Source organism: Chlamydotis macqueenii, chromosome 10 (genome assembly GCF_036417535.1).
Source record: "Chlamydotis macqueenii isolate bChlMac1 chromosome 10, bChlMac1.mat, whole genome shotgun sequence".
Lineage (NCBI taxonomy): Eukaryota > Metazoa > Chordata > Aves > Otidiformes > Otididae > Chlamydotis > Chlamydotis macqueenii.
This window is the reverse complement of record NC_141565.1, coordinates 12,576,432-12,594,841: the sequence shown is the minus strand read 5'-3', so window position 1 is coordinate 12,594,841 and position 18,410 is coordinate 12,576,432. Positions and strand designations below refer to the sequence as shown.

At 45.5% G+C, this 18,410-nt stretch overlaps 1 protein-coding gene and 1 long non-coding RNA gene across 24 annotated transcripts in view; one reads left to right on the top strand and one right to left on the bottom strand.

The window, feature by feature from the left end:
• SLC6A6 (solute carrier family 6 member 6) overlaps nt 1-18,410 on the bottom strand; it is a 119,749-nt gene that overhangs the window by 55,946 nt on the left and 45,393 nt on the right. Inside the window, exon 1 of one of the 23 annotated variants that reach the window (XM_086755475.1) lies at nt 389-492. The exons of 20 other annotated variants lie outside the window; for them this stretch is intronic. The gene's annotated coding sequence lies outside the window, so the exon portion shown is untranslated. Of the gene's footprint in view, nt 1-388; nt 493-18,410 lie in introns of those variants that run through there. 2 more of the 23 variants (XM_086755489.1, XM_086755492.1) reach the window with 2 other exon arrangements.
• Nucleotides 360-5,404, top strand: LOC147599540 (uncharacterized). The gene is made up of 3 exons (XR_015259542.1): nt 360-487; nt 991-2,281; nt 3,309-5,404. It is a non-coding gene; the product is annotated as an uncharacterized LOC147599540 (long non-coding RNA).

Genomic DNA, 18,410 nt, shown 5'->3' with positions numbered 1-18,410 from the left:
AGAAAAAAAAAAACCCGCAGGGGTAACGAGACCACTGGGGAGGAGTGGGGACTGAGAAAAGAAGAATGAATAAATAAATAAACGGAGCGGGGGAAGGGAAAGCGCGCCCGGCGGCACCCCGAGCCGGCGCGGACAAAGGGAGGACCCCGCCGCCGGCCTCGGCCTGGCTCGGCTCGGCTCGGTTCGGCTCCGCGGGGCGCGGAGCGGCCGCCCGCCCTTTGTTCGCCTCGGCAGCGGGGGGGCGATCCGCGCTGCTGCGCTGCGCTCCGCGCCAGCAGCAGCACCACCACCACCAGCACCACCACCAGCACAATCACCAGCACCAGTACAACCAGCAGCAGCCACCCCAGCCCCGTCTCCCGCTCGCCCGCCCGGGAGGTGCCGGTACCTGTGTCCGCTGGCCGCGGTGCTTGCGCGCCGCTGCGCCCCTGCGGCGCGTCCGACGGAGCGGTGCGGCGCGACTAACAGCGCCGAGCGGGAGGAAACGGTAATTTATAAGCGCTTTCTTCCTGACCTCTCGTGTCTGTTGTCTAATGAGGGAGCTTTGAGCATCACCCATCCTGCTGAGTGGAAAAACACCGGCACGGCCTCTTCTTTGCTGGGGAGGGGGGAGCCTAAAGGAAGGGGTGTGGGGGAGGAGGGGCCATGCCGCAGACGCGGCGGCGGAGCCCGGGCTGGCAGGCGGCCGTGGGTCGGCGGGGAGGGGCGGGCGGGTGCGGGGCAGCGGCCGCCGGAGGGGAGGGGAGGGGAGGGGAGGGGAGGGGAGGGGAGGGGAGGGGAGGGGAGGGGAGGGGAGGAGGGGGGCGCCCCGGGCTGCCCGCCTTCCCCCGCGGCAGCCGGCGGGGAGCGGGGCCGCCCCCGAGCCCGCCCGGCGGGAGCGGGCCCCGAGGCTGCTGGGGAGGGGAGCGGAGGGCTGCCTCCTGCCGCGGCGCTCCTCTATTTTTGTAATTTAAAAAAAAAAAAGGAATTATTTTTTATCTTTACACAAAGAGCGCCCTTCTCGCAGACAAAGCGTCCCACGGCGTTGTCACCGGCGCCCGGGCCCTGGCTTTGCTCCTCCGCCGCCACTTCTCCCCCCGGGCTCGGGCGCCGGACCCGCTCAGCCAGGCTTTTGGGGCGTTTGGTCTCGGCAGCCGGCTCCTGCTGGAGGAGGAAACCCAAGGCAGCGTCGCTTGGCAGGTGCCTGGGAGACCGGCATCTCTCTGCCCTTCTCTGCCCCCTCCCAAAAGAGCAGCCCCCGGCTCCGGCCAGCCCCACTCACAGCTGGAGAACAAAGTACGGCCGGGGCCCCCGATCAGCAGGAGAAACGAGCAGGGCAGCGTTTTGCGCTGCGTTGGGTTTCATTGCACCCAGAGCTGATGCTTTTCTCCTGCAGGCGCAGGGCTGGGTGGATCTCCTACCCGCATCCACCCTGGCTCTGTTAGAGAGGGGATACAGCAGCACACAGGCTCGCCAGGCAGTCTCGTATAACCCTGCTGAAGACGTAGTAAGATCCTCTGCACTGCAAAATACATTGCATTGTATGGGGCAGACTAGCGGGGGAAAAAAAAAGAGATTTTGGGCCATCTGTGGTTCGCAAAGTCCCGCTGACCTTACACTGGGAACTGCGGAGATGGACCAGAGAAGAAGGCTTTCCCACATACAAGACCTTCCTCCACCACAACCTCAGCCGGAGGTCACACCTTTGGAGCCCATCACCTACGCCTAGGCTGCCGGGGGATCAAATTCCATCACAGCAGCCTCCAGGGAGGTCTCTAGAAAAGGCTGATTTCCTTGGCTGGTTCATGGCGAAAGCACAGAGAGCTGCAGCCCTTTCTGCACGCTCCTTGCTGGCGGTACAGCACATCATACAGCGTGCCACAGCCCTGCAAGCGGCTTTCCCTGACTCCAGCGCGCTCTGTGATTTTCCTGTATCCGAGCTGATTTGCAAAGTGAATAGGTTTTTAACTGAAGAACAGGTACAGGTATAGGCTCAATGCAGCTAATTGAGGACATAGCTCTCCACTAAACAGCCTGGTTTAAACGAATAACACGATGTAGTGCATGCTGCCACCTACATCTTCTGATTCAGATTTCTCGTGTACTGCAGCTTCGCATTCGCGGCATCCTTTGCTGAAGGTGGCTGGCGTTTTGTGGGACTCCACGAGGGACCACAGCACGCAGGTGGCTCTGGCCGCACTAGGGAACGAAGCGAAACGTTTCTCACTGACGCAGCCGCTTGTTCGGTTGCAGTGAGGATGCCTCGATGCAGATTAGGAACCGGCAGTCACACCGCTGAAATGTAAGTAGCGGCTGGAGCCTCATCTGTGCTAAGGATCCTGCCAGCACAGCTGTACCACTGACAGCAGTGGAATATTTTGCTCAAGTTCTCTAGAGGAATCAAAGCTTGTATTTTCTGTCTCTGGCTCTCTCTTGTTCTGTTGCTTCTTGCTCATTAAAAGAAAAATCAGTCACACAAAGCATATGGTTACTCTCTGTGTTTAAAAAAAAAAAAAAAAGTTTTGGGGAAAAAACCAACAGCCAAAGCTGTTTTGAAGTCAGAGGCATGTAGACAGTACCTGGAACTAAGTGGAATAATAATAATAATTAGTTCTTTTTTGTCATAAATATGTGCATCGCTGTCTGCTGTTTCATTATGAGACAGCACAACTTCTGAGAATGTGCCTAATGAATGCGTGGGGGAACTCTGCCTTCAGCCGCCGCAGCGTACGGCAGCACTAATGCCTCTGGCTCCTCTGGCTGTCTTATGTAACCAAAATCACAAGTTAGAGTCCAAATTACAAAGCGTAAGCATGTGTATAATATTAAGCATATAAACGGGGCCTGAAATTACTAGCCTTTTCCTGTAGATCTGGCTTTAATCTATTAGTATTTTTATTTCTGCAGTTCTATTGATTTCAGCATGCACTGGTGCCGTTCATAGCGTAACCAAGCCATGAAGGCAGTAACCCAAACTTAACTGAGAGAGCCCAAAATCACCCTGGTTACCTGTAGGTGTAGTTCGAATGACTGTATACCAGATCTTAAGTGTACCCAGTATTGAGCTGCTATAGAAAGCAGAATATAATGTCCCTGGGGCTGCTTTGCAGACCAGCCAGCGCAGCAGGTTTTTGCACCCCAGCCCAAGGCAGGGATTAGCAATCACCTTCCTTTGCGTTTTCCCCCTTTCTCAGAGACTATTTTTGCCATTAACATGCTGAGCTGCTTTCGGGAGTTTTAAGGTGTTGGGTGCTGATACAGTGAGCGCCTCTTGTATCTGTTTAATCCAATAACATAACTCTTTTTTAATCTCCACGTCTGGGTCACAGGGTTTAAAAAAGACACTGGGCCAAATCCCCAGCTTGGCTACAACCTGTGGAAATTTACTGAGAAGGCATGAAAGTCAGAAGAGATTCACTGCATTTGCACCCTGTAAAAGAGGTTTTGAGGGGCTGGGGTGCGAGTGCCTAATTTCGCAGATGGATGCATATTAACACAAGCGTATGGCAGAGTTAGGTCAGATTTCTATCAGGTAAAATGGATCGAGGGAGGGATATCACACCAGGATCTAAAATATACTCATCAGCAAATTCTCATTCATTTTAAAATCAAAATGGATTTAGTATTTCTTGCTTTTTTAGGAGAAAAACTTGTTTCTTTTCAATGTGTGGCTGCTAAACGGAACATGATGTTTCATGGACTCAGGACCAAGGCAGGGCAAGAACAAGGAGAAGGTTTTGCAGGGATTAGGAAGTTTTTACATATAAACATTAAAATAAAAAAGCAAAATTTATCCAAGCACAAACTCCAGCAGAAATCAAGTGGACAAGTGGACAGCACCACCTCTAAAGAAGGGTATAAGCAAGAATAGCAAAGAGATGCTCTGAATAAGGCCATCACATTAACAATTCTCCAAACACAAATTTCCTATGCAAAGCTACATCAGGGCAACCTTTGGGTTTCCCCTGTATGGCAAAGGATCCCGAGCTTAAAAAGGGAGGCAGATTTTGTAAGGGATTTGCACACACATCATGCAGTGACTCTGTATTGCAGATTTTAAGCATTATTAAACTGGGGAACAGAATTGTTGCTATTGCTGTTACGTACTAGGATGTCTCACTAATCCACACAATCCACTAAGTTGCTGTAGTTCTAGTCTGTGTTTATTTTAGATGAAATTATGGCCTGGATAGTTAATTTTTCTTAGTTTATCTATTTAAATCATATGTAAATAAAATATCAAACAGAAATCAAAACATGACCTGTGGTTTTGATACGCGCCCTGTCATGTAAACCTGCCAGTGATGGAGCCATGCACCCAGTTTACAAGTCAAACACAAAGACATCTAAAACCCACAGATCTTCTTGAAAAGTAGGCCTATTGCCTTTAAATTTTATGAAGGATGTGATTTTAATGCTATGAGTGGCCTATTTTGCTTATGTTTGAGACTGCCTAGCCATTACGAAATAGCCTCTACTGGTCCTTTCCTTACATCAAGCTAATAACTTATTAACTTGAGGCACATCTGAAAGGATGGAGCAGGTCCTTTACAGTTTAGAAATGCCTGTTCCTTTACAGAAGCTGATTCCTAAAGTGAGGGGCAAACCCAGAGGAACCAAAGAGCCTGGAACCAAAGTGGTCACGCTACCTTTTGGAAAAAAGTGTCTCAAGTTAATTGACAGTCACCTAGAAATAAAAAAAAATTCATCTATCCAAAGGTTTTCACTGGGATTTTCAAGAGCACCTGAGCAGTTTAAAATCCTTGAAAGGAATGCACTATAGAATGAAAAATATAGGTATTATTAAAGAATGTCTCCAAACTGAAAGCCAGCCAGTTCCATAAAAATGAGCTAACAACCAATAACAGGTACTCTGTCTCCTGCTGCATGCTGTATGAGCCGTATGTTTTGCATTTTTGAAGTCACTTCTAAACCAATGTTTTTTCCTTCACTGTTGCTGTTGGGAAGAACAGTAAAAAGAACTATGCATAAATTAGGTTAAAGTAATCTAATTAAAAAATAAACAGTGTGCTTTCATCTTCAATTCATATCCAGTCATTTGGGATCAAACTTTTTAAAAAAAATAGATAAAAATTCAGAAAGGATTTTGAAGGATGACTGTTTCCCTTTAAGATTAATGATAAACATACTTGTGTATTCAAGGGAGAATAGATCCAGTGTTATGTAACAGGATAAAGAAACAAAATCCTTTTTCCTTAAATTAAAATAACCAGTGTGTGCGTGGATTTTAGTCAATCACGGAAAATTCAGGAAAGCCATTTTCTTTCACAACTGCATTCCACGTGCTAAAATTGACGTCTTGTAACTTTTAAACAGAATAACAACAACTAAAGACAAAAAAGATTTGTTTGTTTTGTGTGACCATGCTTTGTCAATAGAGGATTGTTCCCCAAGAAAAGTTCTGCAGTGCTTGCCCTGTGCAAAAATCCAAATTTGTGCTCATCTTTTTATTTCATGTGGCATTAGTAAATCCTGTTATTGCACTTCCCAGTTTGTTTTTTTTTTTTTCTTTTTAATCCGCTTACCTAGTACTAGATGTATGGTAACTTATCTCTTTTAATATTTTTTTTTGCTTGAACTGTTACATAACAGTTCTTATGAAATCTTGCAATGCCTGCCTAAATGTGCCAAAAATGGGGCAAGGTCAACAGGTAATGGACTTTTTGGAATATTGGCATTGTTCTTTACTGGCTCAATCATATAAAATTCATAAAAAAAACCACAAAAGAAAATAATTTTCTACCACACAACCTGCATTTTCCACTTCTGTATTTTACAAGAGCACTCATACCAGAAGTTCAGTATCAGAATTTAATACATAAAGTTCCTCTTTATCACATGAACTCAATTTTCCAAATGAAGGCAAACGATACTATTACTAACCAAGATACAAGCCCTGGAAAGTCTAAGTCTCTGAATGTACTTGCTGAAAAAAAAAAAAAAATTAGTTATCTTGTTGAATCTAATTCTGGAGCCATTATTTGACACAATGCAGAACAGTTGGAGATTTGCATAGAAAGGCACTGCTGAGTTAAGGCAGTAGTCATTCTTCCATGAAAGAAGCACACATGCTTCCCTGGGCTGCTTGGAGCTCTGTCTGCAGACCACAGTAAATCATGCTTACGTTGGCGTGTCTTTGCACATGTCCACACTTAACGTTTTCAGTCCTGAAAGTAAAGCTTCAAGTCTGGGCAGTTTAAGGGACGCTCCCCCAGTGGACAAGTCCTCTGTTAGCACTGCTCAGTAGCACAAGGTGTGCTTGGATGTGCATTTTGAACATGCCTCTTTCCCTGCTAATAACCCACCCACCATGCTATGGCTAAATATTCTGCTGCTGCGTGGCCTGCAGAGAGATTTCCTTGGCCTCACAAGCAGAACAGCTCCTGCAGAGCTAAATTGGTGACACAGGCACTGCAAAGATGGGAAGCCATAGGAGGACGTAGGCTGGGAGATGGGGAGGAAGTGTGGCAGAGCGATTCTGAAAGCAATGCAGGTCAGTGGGGTCTGAGGCTGTCGTGCAGAACCACTTCCATTTCCCTTTGGAGCTGGTGACTGAGCTGGGCAGGCTTCGCCTGACCACGTCCTAGGTGACCGCGGGCATCGCAGTGGAAAACAGTCCAGAAATTTATGGTGGTGCATTCTGATGCAGCCGAGCCCTCTCGACTTACGTGACTGATCCAGACAAGCCAATGGATTAAACTCACCGAAGAGGAAGAAAGTGATCACTCGAGTGAATTCATACATACTCATATTTCTTTTTATTTGCTTATGAGTTCCTCTGCTCCCTTCCCTCTCAAAGTCATGGTTAAACACTTATGAAGAGTGTATAAAAATGATTTTAAAGTACCTAGTTTATTCTGACAAATTACAGTGGCAGGTATAGGCAAACACTAAGAGAAAATACTGTGAGAAACAAAACCATTCCCAAATGCATGCTTTTACTGGTTCAGACAGATACAGTTTCTAGCTAGGTGAATTTATGCACTGCAAGCAGAGAGAGAAAGAGCATCAAATGCTCGAGCATCCAGAAAAAATAGAAAATTTCAAATAAACCCTGCAAGCTATCCAGTAAATGCTCATCCAGTTACATGATTTTAATTAACAAAACTAGAAAGCAAACATAATATAAACTTAAAAACACAGCGCTTCAGTTTTCCGGATGACCAGTCCAAATGCAAAACAAATTGCTTGCATCTGGTGGCAGGGGAGGCAGAGCTGGCTTCGGGAGCTTTGATTTAACCGGCAGAGAGGTGCAGCAGCATCCACTGCACTACCTACCTTCTGGGGGTTCAGATAGCCCCTGGCATGCCCACGCCTGCCGTCCTCTGGCACAGCCTGGCCACAAACGCTTTAAGCATTGCCCGCGTGCTCCGAGGAGGATGCCTCGGCTTCCACCTCCGCGTCAGCACGTCACTCTGTGGGGCAGCCGTGTCACCCAGCGGCTTGCAGGGCTGGGTGACCTTGAGCCTCCCTCAGCAGTTACCTTTTCTGGCCCTTTGGCATGCTCTCAAGTGATCTTTCAGCCAGAACCTCCGCTGCCTAAAATAAATTCAGCAATATTCACTGCGGCATCCCTGCACTTCTCTTTCAGGATACCTGACTCTTATCTCCCAACCTGGGCAGATACAGGTTTTGGAAATTTTACCCGGGTGCTTTCTGGGCAGCAAGCTCCCAACCTGACCCGAGGCCAGCGTGATTCACTGGTGGTGTTATGAGGAAAGGCAGAATTTTAGGGAGTTTTCTTGCCTGTGCCTATATGCTAATAGTGTGCGTATCTGCTGTGGTTTTTAGAGGTGGCCTAGACAACGGTATTTTCACAAGGCATTTCCTCCCTGCCTCCTGAAAGACTGACCCATTGAGGAAGAAGAGAAGCTGGAATAAGGGACATTCACTCTCTGACCTTTTTAAAGCTTTTGGTATGGGCCTTGCTTGTGAAGGGGCTGGCAGCGAGGGACAGAGCTGTGAAGCAGCAAACCCCCAGGAGCCACATGGCTCCGGAGCAAGTGAACACAAATGCTAAGGGCATAAAAATGCTCAAAAACTCGTACGCTGGCAGCCTCACCCTGCCTGGCCAATGCACACACATGCACGTTGCATTGCCAGCCTTCATCTTGAAGGCCCAGCATATCCCCATTGAGTCTCTCCTCTGTATAAAGCCTGACAGAAGTACGGAGAGCTGATGGGACTGATGGACACAACCCAGGATTCAGGAGCAGCTACCACTTTGTGTTTGGCTCCTTACTGGTTTTAGAAATATATCTCTTTCTGAAAATGGTGAGTTATTTACTGTCCCATAAAAAATGACATCTGATCTTCCCTTCATATATGGTTAATAAAATTTGCTAGCTGTTTATTTAAAATGCCCATCTAAGCAAAGCAGCATCACAACGCTGCATTAACATAAAGCAATACAGAACGTGAGTTTGTAAGCTACACAGGGCTCTCTCAGCTACCTCAGGCTCAGGTTTGCGGGGTGCACAGGAGCCCCTTTGCCCCACTTGTCCCTGCAGCTATTACATCAGATGCAACACAAACCGGTAACAATGGAGGTCTTTGCCTCCCTGAGAGCCACCAGCACAGGAGATCACACTGGGATCCTTCTGGTCTGGCAACCTTGCATTCAGCTAGGTCTGCCTCTGTAATGGGCATGTTTTCCCTGCCAGGCACCCACTGCTGCTCCCGTGAATCAAGAAAGCAAAGCGCTGGCTGGGTCCAGCGTACGGCCGGGTGGCCTTACCCTGCCCAGCAGGCAATACCAACCCAGCGTTGCATCCTCGCAGAGAGCGGCTGCTACCTGTCTCTCCCAGTCAGAGCAATCCTGCTTTGTTGCCTCTACACGGCAGGATGTGGAGAAGGCGGGGGTGAGGAAATGGGCTCAGCACAAAGCACTAGAAATCCAGCTTTGCACCTGTTTGGCCAATGCTAGTCAGCGCTGATTTGTATTAAAGCCCAACTGTATCACTTGCTGATTGTTAAATGGGCCACTAACGGTTAATATTTAGCACACGGTTGGTCACAGGCTGCTTGTAACACTGCACAATTTTCTCTTACTGTCTGTGTCAGCCAAAGACCTGAAGTTTTCTTATTTTTACTCCTTCATGTTTGCCTGTTGGGCTCATTAATTTCACAGAGGGAAGTGTGAAAACTTGTCCCCAGGCTCCCACATTTCCTTGGGTGGCACATCCTCGTGACCTACGGAGCAGCCAGAGTGGATCCAGGATGCCCTTGGTGCTCTCAAAGACACCCTTGGTCAGTGTCACCCCGCAGAGAGTGCCGGTGGGGGGAACATGGGTGACATGGCTTGGGAAGCTGGCAGAGAAGCTGCACGGCCAGGCTGGGTTGTAGCCGCGACTGGGCGTCATCCGGAGCAGCGAGGCCCTGGGATTGCCTGATGACAGAGCTGAATAAATCACTGGGCAGAGGCACGCAGTGGAGGGTGTGGTGGACCCCTGGGAGCTTTTCCATCCAATTCCCCTCCAGATCCTGTGAAGCTCTGTGGAGGACAGGCTGGCGTTCATCGAGGCACATCCACTGGCCTGCTGGAGCTCAGGGCACAGACACCGTCTCCAACCGGAGCAGTGGACACTGCCACGTGCCCATTTCACCTGGCTTAAACTCAAGTTTTCCCCTCAAGCTGAATTCATGCCACCCCGGAGCTCTGGGCAGCTTTGCAAATGTTGCTGCCTGAACTTCACTTCCCTACTGGGAGATTAAGCCCTCAGTTCTCCCAGTAAGATAAAGGTTTGAATCCACGTCGTACTTCTGCTATTCTCCACCAGCATCACAGCTGTTTGCTCCAAACATGAAGATATTTTTATAAGAGCAAAAGCATGAATTATTTCAAACTTGCCTCAGGATGAATTTTCAAGGGTATTGCTGAGACTGTTTCCACAACAAAACGGGAGCTCTTCTCCTGCTGAATTGTTCATGTTACCTCCATGAATGCTAGAAAAGAGGCTGGCTTTTTAAAAATGTCAGCAGATACCTGGAATAGGCATTTGTTTCCATAAATCCTTTTGAAGCAATTGTTGTTGTTGATGTTGTTGTCTAATCTGACTGAAAGTTCAATTTGGCAATTTTTGTTAGACCTGGCTTTTAGGTATAGGCAATTAGCTTAACAAAATACCAGATAGGATCTCTGCTGTGTTTGCAATGCCTGTTGCTCTGATTCTTACCTGTTGGGAAATGGCTTTGGAGGAGCACAACCACATCTTTGTAGATGTTTACATCACATTTCTGACAGAGCTCCACCCTGCTTTCCCATTTGTACTTTGTTTTTCATGAATAAAGGTCATGGCATTGGCATCACAAAAAATATTGTTGCTGTAGAAGGAATTCAGCTGTCCCCTCTGGGTTATAAAACAAATCACATGATAGGACGGTAACATGCCCAAACGTCAGCAGGGCAGAAATCAGAGATGGAAAAGAAGCCTAAGACCCATGGTGATCTCCACAGACCTCCAGCATCCCACAAGTCAGCTGTCTCCCTGCCTGTGCTGGGCTGCTGTGTACTGCGTAGTCTGCAATATTTTCCACAACCTAGTTTGAAACGTACTCCAGCTGTTAGCAGTGGGTCTGCTAGGGGTACCTGCCTCCCAGCCTAACAGGTCACGCTGCTGGAATTCATTTTCTAATAGTCCAAGGGCATTTTCTTTGCATTGGTATCATACCATTAGTCCAACAACTGTCATTAGGCCAGGGGACGTGGATACGAGACACCTGCCCCCTCTTTGGTGTGCTATGCAAGGAAATTCTGTGGCAAGGGCACCTTGGTGCCAGCAACTAGTTGAAGTCACTGGCTTGTGTGTGACTCTGAACTGATTGAATCCCAGCTACACAATACATATTTTTGGCCATGTTGTATCTAGATCAAGGGACAAACGTATAGTAACTACACTCCTTGACTCAGCTACAAAGTAAATGAGATCTTTCCCATGTTTCTCTATAAACATCCACACTGACCTTCTCGTTTGTGCTCGTGTCAAAATCACTTGTCTCTTGGTTCAAAAGCCATTCTTCTAATCTTTCATTTTAGGTGAGTCTCTCAAGCTCTCTGATGTTTTCTCTTCCTTTCAGTCTCCTGATACTTTCCAACAAGGTGATATTTTAACTAGCTGCAATATTCCAGGAGTAATTTTATCACCACTGCTTGCAGGAACATGCCCCCAGACCCCTGGTCCATGGTTTTATGGTTCTCTTGGCATATACTAAAATCCGAATTGTTCTGAGAATATGAGGGGAAACCAGCAGAAGTTGTGGTATTGTTGTTACAGCCAAGGACACGCGACAGCCAATGAGCAAAAGCTGGACATCAAAGCACTGGGAACACTTTTAGCAAGAACACTACTCAGGCAATCCCCAATTCATAGAATTCAGTAGGAACTGTACTGGAAAAGAAACTCCAGGTTAAGCACATCTTGAACTTTCCTTCCCAGGATCACACAAGTACAATTCAGTAGTAAATCAAATTCTACAGAAATGCTTGGGGATTTTCTTAGTAAACAGCCCAGATGTGAATTCCTTCCTTTTTCTCTGCTAAAGTCTCATGGAAAATATGTTTGAAGCTGAGAATTGTCTGAATAATAATGAATACTAGTTTTTACACAATATTTTAGTCTAACCATAGAAATTATAATTTAAGGAGTGCAGATCTTCCTCATTGCAAAGCCCTCGGGATTCATGTGTCAATAGCCAGTAATCAGATAAAGTAGAAGCAATTAATAAAATATTTCATCATTGGAAAAATTTCCAAGACCGGAAGAATTTGCAAATCACCCAGCAAGTTTTGCATATCCTCTGGCATTTGAGATTTTGTCCGTAATGAAAGCTCAATGAACGGTGAGTGCAGGTATAAGGCTTAAAGCAATGTCACACAGGCTCAGCGTGCACAGAAATAGTATTTTAAGGGAGTTGTTTAAATTTAAACAGAATTGTTTCTTTTCTTTGTAAAGCAGTCTCCTCTTGATTATTAACAGAATACAAGTTGCCCCTAAAATAAAGAGGTTTTTAAATGTAAGACCGTCGTGCTCCTATTTTCCCTTAGCATTGACTAAGAAGTGGGTGAAGTTACATCCCCATTTATGGTTTCCATGCCTCTTAGTACTCTGCATTGTATTTCCTCCGTCAGGTTTTGTAACTTCTGCTAACTTTGTAGGCTCATCTACGCTCTATAGGAAGTGGTTTTGATGTTGCTCTAGCAACCTTAAATTCGTACTGAGTAAGCAGAGGTGCTGCTCAGCAGAGAAAGAACACCAGACTCTTGTCTGTATGTTCTCATAATTATTAGGAGTGGAGGCAGTAGTTGCAGTGTTGAAGCCTAGTACCCTTCAAGGAAATTGCAATTCTGCCTCATTTATTCCTCCCGTAACGTTTTAATTTGATAAAATTTCTAGTCCTGGTGCTGCTTGTTGCAGTGCACTCTCGATGACTGGGGAACCGTTCTTTCCTTTGCTCACAGTGTCCCCAGGTATGAAAGAAAAGTGGATGACAAATCCTTTGTGACTCTGTGGTAATGTAAAGGGAGAGGGATCGCACCCACCAGAGAACCCAGGTCCTCTTTTACTCTACTCCAGAGCTGACTGCATTTTGGGAGAAAGAAATTAATCTTAGCTTTTTTCTTTTTAGGTTTTTAACATGAAGCTTCTTTAATTCACCCTTGTTAAGCATTTGGGGATCATCTGTATAAAAGTCCTAAAGAAACACAAAGTATCCCTGCTGCTTGGGTTGCAAAGCTAAGACTGAAGCTCTGAAGAGAGAAGTGTGCTTAGAACAAAGAGGTTTTGAACACAAAAACAAATCATGGCAATGCATGCTGACAAACACTTTATCTGCCTGCTGCCATTTGCATTTTTCAAATACACACAGAGTATTGTCGGTACCTCAGCTACCTTCGTCTGTCACTGATCCAAGTCTATTTAAGCTTTCTTCAAAATCAGTCCCTGCTGCCACTCAGATATTTCTTGCTGTTGCTTTTGTTGCCATTCATGTTTGAATTGTTTCCAGTCTGCAAGCATCTTTCTGGTACCAAAACTGAACAGAGTATTTCAGGCAGTTGTCTAAGGGCATTGAAAGAAAGTCTGAAACTCCCTCTTCCATGGCTTTTACATAGTCAATCCATATCTTTTTTATTTCAGACCTTTTTTCAGGCCTACACAAGACAGGCTTTGCCATCTTTGGTTGGGTTTGGTTGTTTTTTTCCCCTTTGGTTTTGATTTTTTTCCAGTGTTCTGGATAGATTTCACACAGCTTGCCACCACAGCTCTAGTGGACAATAAAAAAAATGTATGGGAACTCCTCCAAAGTACGTGTTTGCAAGGAGTGCTATGCCAGGAACATCGTTACCAGAGTTGCAGTAACTAATCCAGAACTGATGCCATAACTTTTATGTGTACCAGGGGCACTGAAACCCATGCTGAAACACTTGGCAAGTCTGCCCTTAAATTAGGATGTATTCTATTGATATTGGCTATGATCGACCACAACATTCCTTGGTTTTGAGGTAATATTTCTGAAGGGGGAGGGCTTGCGATGCCAGTTCTTGTCATATGTTTTCCTGTCTCACCCTATCTCCAAGCCTAGCTAATCTGATGATATCCAACTGTCCTAATGAGCTGCATCTACTTCTAGACTGAAGCGTTGACAGCTGCCTGTCCTACTGCCAAAAAAAACTTCTGAGACAACTGTATCTCATTCCTGCAAGTACGCAAATTGCTTAGTTTCCAGCTCAAATATGAGGCATAATGATACTTCTTTTCATTGATCCGGGTCTAAAAAAAGGTGTGTCAAGAATGCACTCAATAATTTCTTCACGTGCAGTTTAATGTCTCAGCTGGAAATGATGTTTCTGTCTACTGGTTACAGAGGAGAAATTGAGGGCTCATGTCCCTTACAGCAGAGGTGCAGTCACATGGGTTAAGGTCAGTGAGAAGGACATATTCCTCCAATTAATGCTGGCATGTGTTTAGTCATGTATTTTTATACATTGGTAATTCTTCCATTTTCTGCTCTTAGATTCAGAGCACATGGCGAGACCTTCAGCTTGCTCTTTTTCAGGTAGGATTTAATGCCCTTAAATCTTCACCAAGACCTAGCCCATCTCATGCACATGGGATTCGCATTCTTCCCTAAAGATAAAGCCCAAAGTTGAGGGACCCAAAGACTCATCAGCCTTTCCTTCCCCTGAACTGTTGTTCCAGAGCACCGAAACTGGGTAACAGGTGAGCAGATAAGACCAGACTTCCAAAAGCCATTAAAAACTAGTCACAGCCTTCTAGAGAGAAAGCTATCTAAAACAGAGACTGGATTTGCAAGATAAATTTCTCTTGGGTGACTTCAATGTCCACAGGAACAGTATACAAGAATCCCCAGACAAAGACGGAGAAGAGAAACAGAAATGACCTTGATCCAAACGTGGTCAAAATAAATAGAAGCAACACCTCCACTGAACAGAAGCAACACCTCCATCCAGCCGATCAGGGCAACTTGTCTCCAGGAAGAAATAATAGTTTTCCTTGTTAAAAGAAAAACCCATGTCTACCCTCTGCCCCTCATAACTTTTACGACTTGCCAGATTCCAGGAATCATGGAAAACACTACTGAGCCAGGGGCCAAGGAGCAGAAAAACTAGGGGAAGCACATCTAGTCCCAGCAGACTCCTGCAGCAGCCCAGGTCACTGTTGTGGCCTCTCCCATGCCAGCCTTTTGCACTCTGTTTTCATGGCTAAAGGTAGGACACATTTCTTCAGTTCAGCTTTTCCTCAGTAAGTACCTCACACACATACACACACAAAAATTCAAGACTCTTATTAAGATCAGGCTGAGAAAGAAAAAAGAGAGAGTTTGTTATTGTTCTAGGGTTTTTCTTTCTTTTTTTTTTTAATACTTGGGATGTGCTCAAACATTACGACGGTGGAGACCATATAAGTAGCTAGATTAGAGCAATAGACATAACAGTGGTGTTGGATACAGAAATAGCAGCCATTGCCAGTTCCGTGGAAGGAAAAGACAAATGAATAAACATCAATCATAACATCTAAAACCACCAGGCTTGGAAAAGCCTCTTTATTTTAGGAATAATCCACTGATGCCAGGGCTAGATCTGACCAGCTCTGACTTTTTCTCAGGAGTATAATTGCCATTGAGGATGGACAAATCCAGGAACCTTCTACGCCATCATCTTTTAGTCAGTACGCTCTAGGGACAAATACAAAGGTTTGTTTGTTTGGTAGGGCTTATTTTCATTTTTATTTTAAATCTGTAGTTTTTCCCAAGCATTTTTTCCAGATGTTTTTCAGGCTGAAAAATTGCATGCAGTCCCAGGATGATGTACAAATTGAATGCAAAGGCAAGCAAAAAATACAGATAGGTCTATCTCTCCATATCTCTTGAGTACAAGATGGTCTCACCTCTACAGGGCCTTCTCCCCTGTTAGTAGATCTAACACACCGTCAAGAATAAGGCAAGGAAGAATCCAGAAGGAAATGGTAAGCATGTTGACTGAATGTCAGTGCAACTATACTATTAAGTCCTATCCCAGCCGATGGAGCTGGAATGGTGTTTTCAGTGTCTGGTGTTATTTAGGAAGACGTTTCTGAAGGAACACAGGCTGTGCCATTCCAGCGAGAGAGGAATTGGCTTCCTTAGGGTTATGGAAAACTTACTAAATAAGAAGCTTTCTGTATTTCCTCACAGCTGGAGACCAGTCATTGCAACACAATTAGAAAAGCTGAAGGCTTAAAGAAGAGAAATTCTCTGATTTGACTCAAGTTCATTACATTGTAGCTGGTGTGTGCAAAATGCGTCTGGGTTCTGTGAAGAGCAAGATACTTAATATCTCTGCCTCAGCAACATTTTGAGCTTTACATTGAGCTGAGTGCTCAAATCCTGGAAAGTGGCATTGAGAGGCCAATCCCTTGGGACATCCTTGGTGTCAAATTCTTTGAGGATACTTGAGTAGACTATGCAAAGGGATCACTTAATGCGTCACAGGGAGGTGACATTTATCTTCTATAGGACACCAAGAAAACCGTACATTACGAAACTGTGCCCAATTTTGGTTTCCTCAGCAAAAGACAAGTACTAAAGAATAAATCCAAGCATAACGGCTATGCAGTTTTATGAGGCTTTATATACTGATTCAAGACAGAGATGCCTAAGGTACACATTAAGGGTGAAATGACGGCACCATGAAAATCAGCAAGAAAATCTCCTAGTGACTACATTGGGACTGTATCCATACAGTTTATCCAGACAAAGACAGCATAAACACCAGAGGCTCAATTGTCCCTGAGCTAACAGTGCTCAGTTGTTTAAGCGCAGGAAGCGGCCCACCCTTTTCCCACCTTTGTACACCCAGGCAGGGGTCAGACACAGTGTAGCTGCCGTAAGGGCAAGGCTGATCCAATGTAATGTCTGGCATAGGGTGGCCAAGGCAGGGAGATGGTAGAGATGCTGCCCTGGAGCTCTCTGAATGATTGCAGAGGTGGCCACAAATGGGGCAAATGCACGGTCAATCTGTGAAAATGCCTTGTGGCCAAGCAGATACACTCCACCAGTTGCCTTCGAGAAACTGGCTTAAACCACTGCTCAAGACACAGTTTTACTTCTTAAAGTCAATACTAAGATGAAAGAAAGGTTTCAACAGTTGCCTTTAAAAGGGGAAAAACTCCAAGGAAGCAAAAGCACCACTGCCATCGACACAACACATGCCACCTCCTTCCAGTATATTTTGCCACCATAACAGGATCCTCAAGTAGTTGTTTTTAATTCAAGATTGAGGTGATTTCATCCTTCACGTTCATTAGCTGAGTAAGCGAGTACATACTTCTTTCGTTCTTCATATTTATCTTGATTATTCACCTTTGGTAATGGAACATATAACAGGAGAGGGAAGGTGTGAGTTCACTGCCAGGGAGTGCCTCCACAGGCAGAACGAAGTGCAGGTACCAAAATCAAAAACCCTGATGGAAGAGAAGACTATCTTTTCATTTTTTTCTTATCTTAAGAACTCAAGGCAAAGTAGTTGCCCAGCCCTCTACAGGAGCTCTCCACAGATTAAGTGTTCTGAAGCCCCCATCTTGGGAGTACCGGGAGGAGGCATCACAGCTGAATTTCCACACTACATAGACATGCATGCCTGTAATCCGGTTGTGCTTTTCCTCATATGCAAAGATCTTGAAGTCAGCTCTGATTCGACTCATCCATTCCAGCTAATTTTCAAGCTAAGGGCTCTAATAAGCAGACTCAAGAGCATCTGGGCAAATTTAGCTCCAACCAATTTGCCTCTAGAGCATCCTTTGAATACATTTGCATAGTCTGTTCACAAAGCCCCAGAAAACATGCCTTGCCAGCTGCTGGCTGGGCCTCTCAGCCTGGCATGCTGCTGTCGCTGCTGAATATCCGCTAAAGCCTTGACAAAGTCCTCACAGTCATTCACCTTTCCTTTAGCTGATATTAAGTGTACCCCTGTATAATGGCGTGCGACAAATGTCTGGAATAACAACGATTTAACCACTGGACAGGCAGCATGCAGGCAGGGGCTCATTGCGCCATGTCCCTGTGCCACAACCTTGACCTCATGATAGGATATCAGAGAGTAAGAATGTAGAGCAATCACTACCACCCAGACTTGGCTTTCCCACTGCAGCACAGTGCCAAATTTGATAGTCTCTTTGGTGATCCAGGCACGTGCCCATTAAGACAAGTTTATTTTAAAGAGGTCAAGTAGCAGCTGATAGGTGGTGGGAATCTTTTAGCATTCCCAAACCAGGCAGCATTTCCATGAATAATCTACAGATGCGAACGTCAGCAGATGTATTGGCAATACGCTGTGCTAGAGCCTCCGTGAACTTTGAGTACTTGCTGTTTGGTGCCTAATTATACTCCCTATAGCAGTTCATTATTTACAGCACGTTGGGACCTAGAGATCCTGGTCAGGCTTGGAGTCCCTTTGTGCCAGGTGCTGCACAAACACCAGCTCTGGTAGACCACACAAGCTAAGGCCCTGTAAACTCTCACCCACGTGCTGAACTTTCTGTACAGCCGCAACTTCACTTGGTTCAGCCTGATCTGTGCAGATATGCAGTTCTATTGTGTCCTAGTTCATTATCTATTTAACACCTATTGAACCCTCTGCAACTGCTTAAAAGCATAAAGTAAATCACACGCATAAATGTTTGTAGAATGCAGGGCTTAATAAAGACCAACAGCAATATAGGCAGAGGAAAGCTTGAGAGAGAGGGAAGATAAAAGTAACCATAAAGGGAACTTGTGATTACATAGACTAGCTACATACATAATTTGTGGGCTTTGTGGTTTGGGAATTCTGTTTGTTTGCTTAATGTAAATGAGCAAGAGAATTTAAAGAATCTCTGCCACCTACTAAAGCCGAGAACTGAAATGTTGTAGGCCTC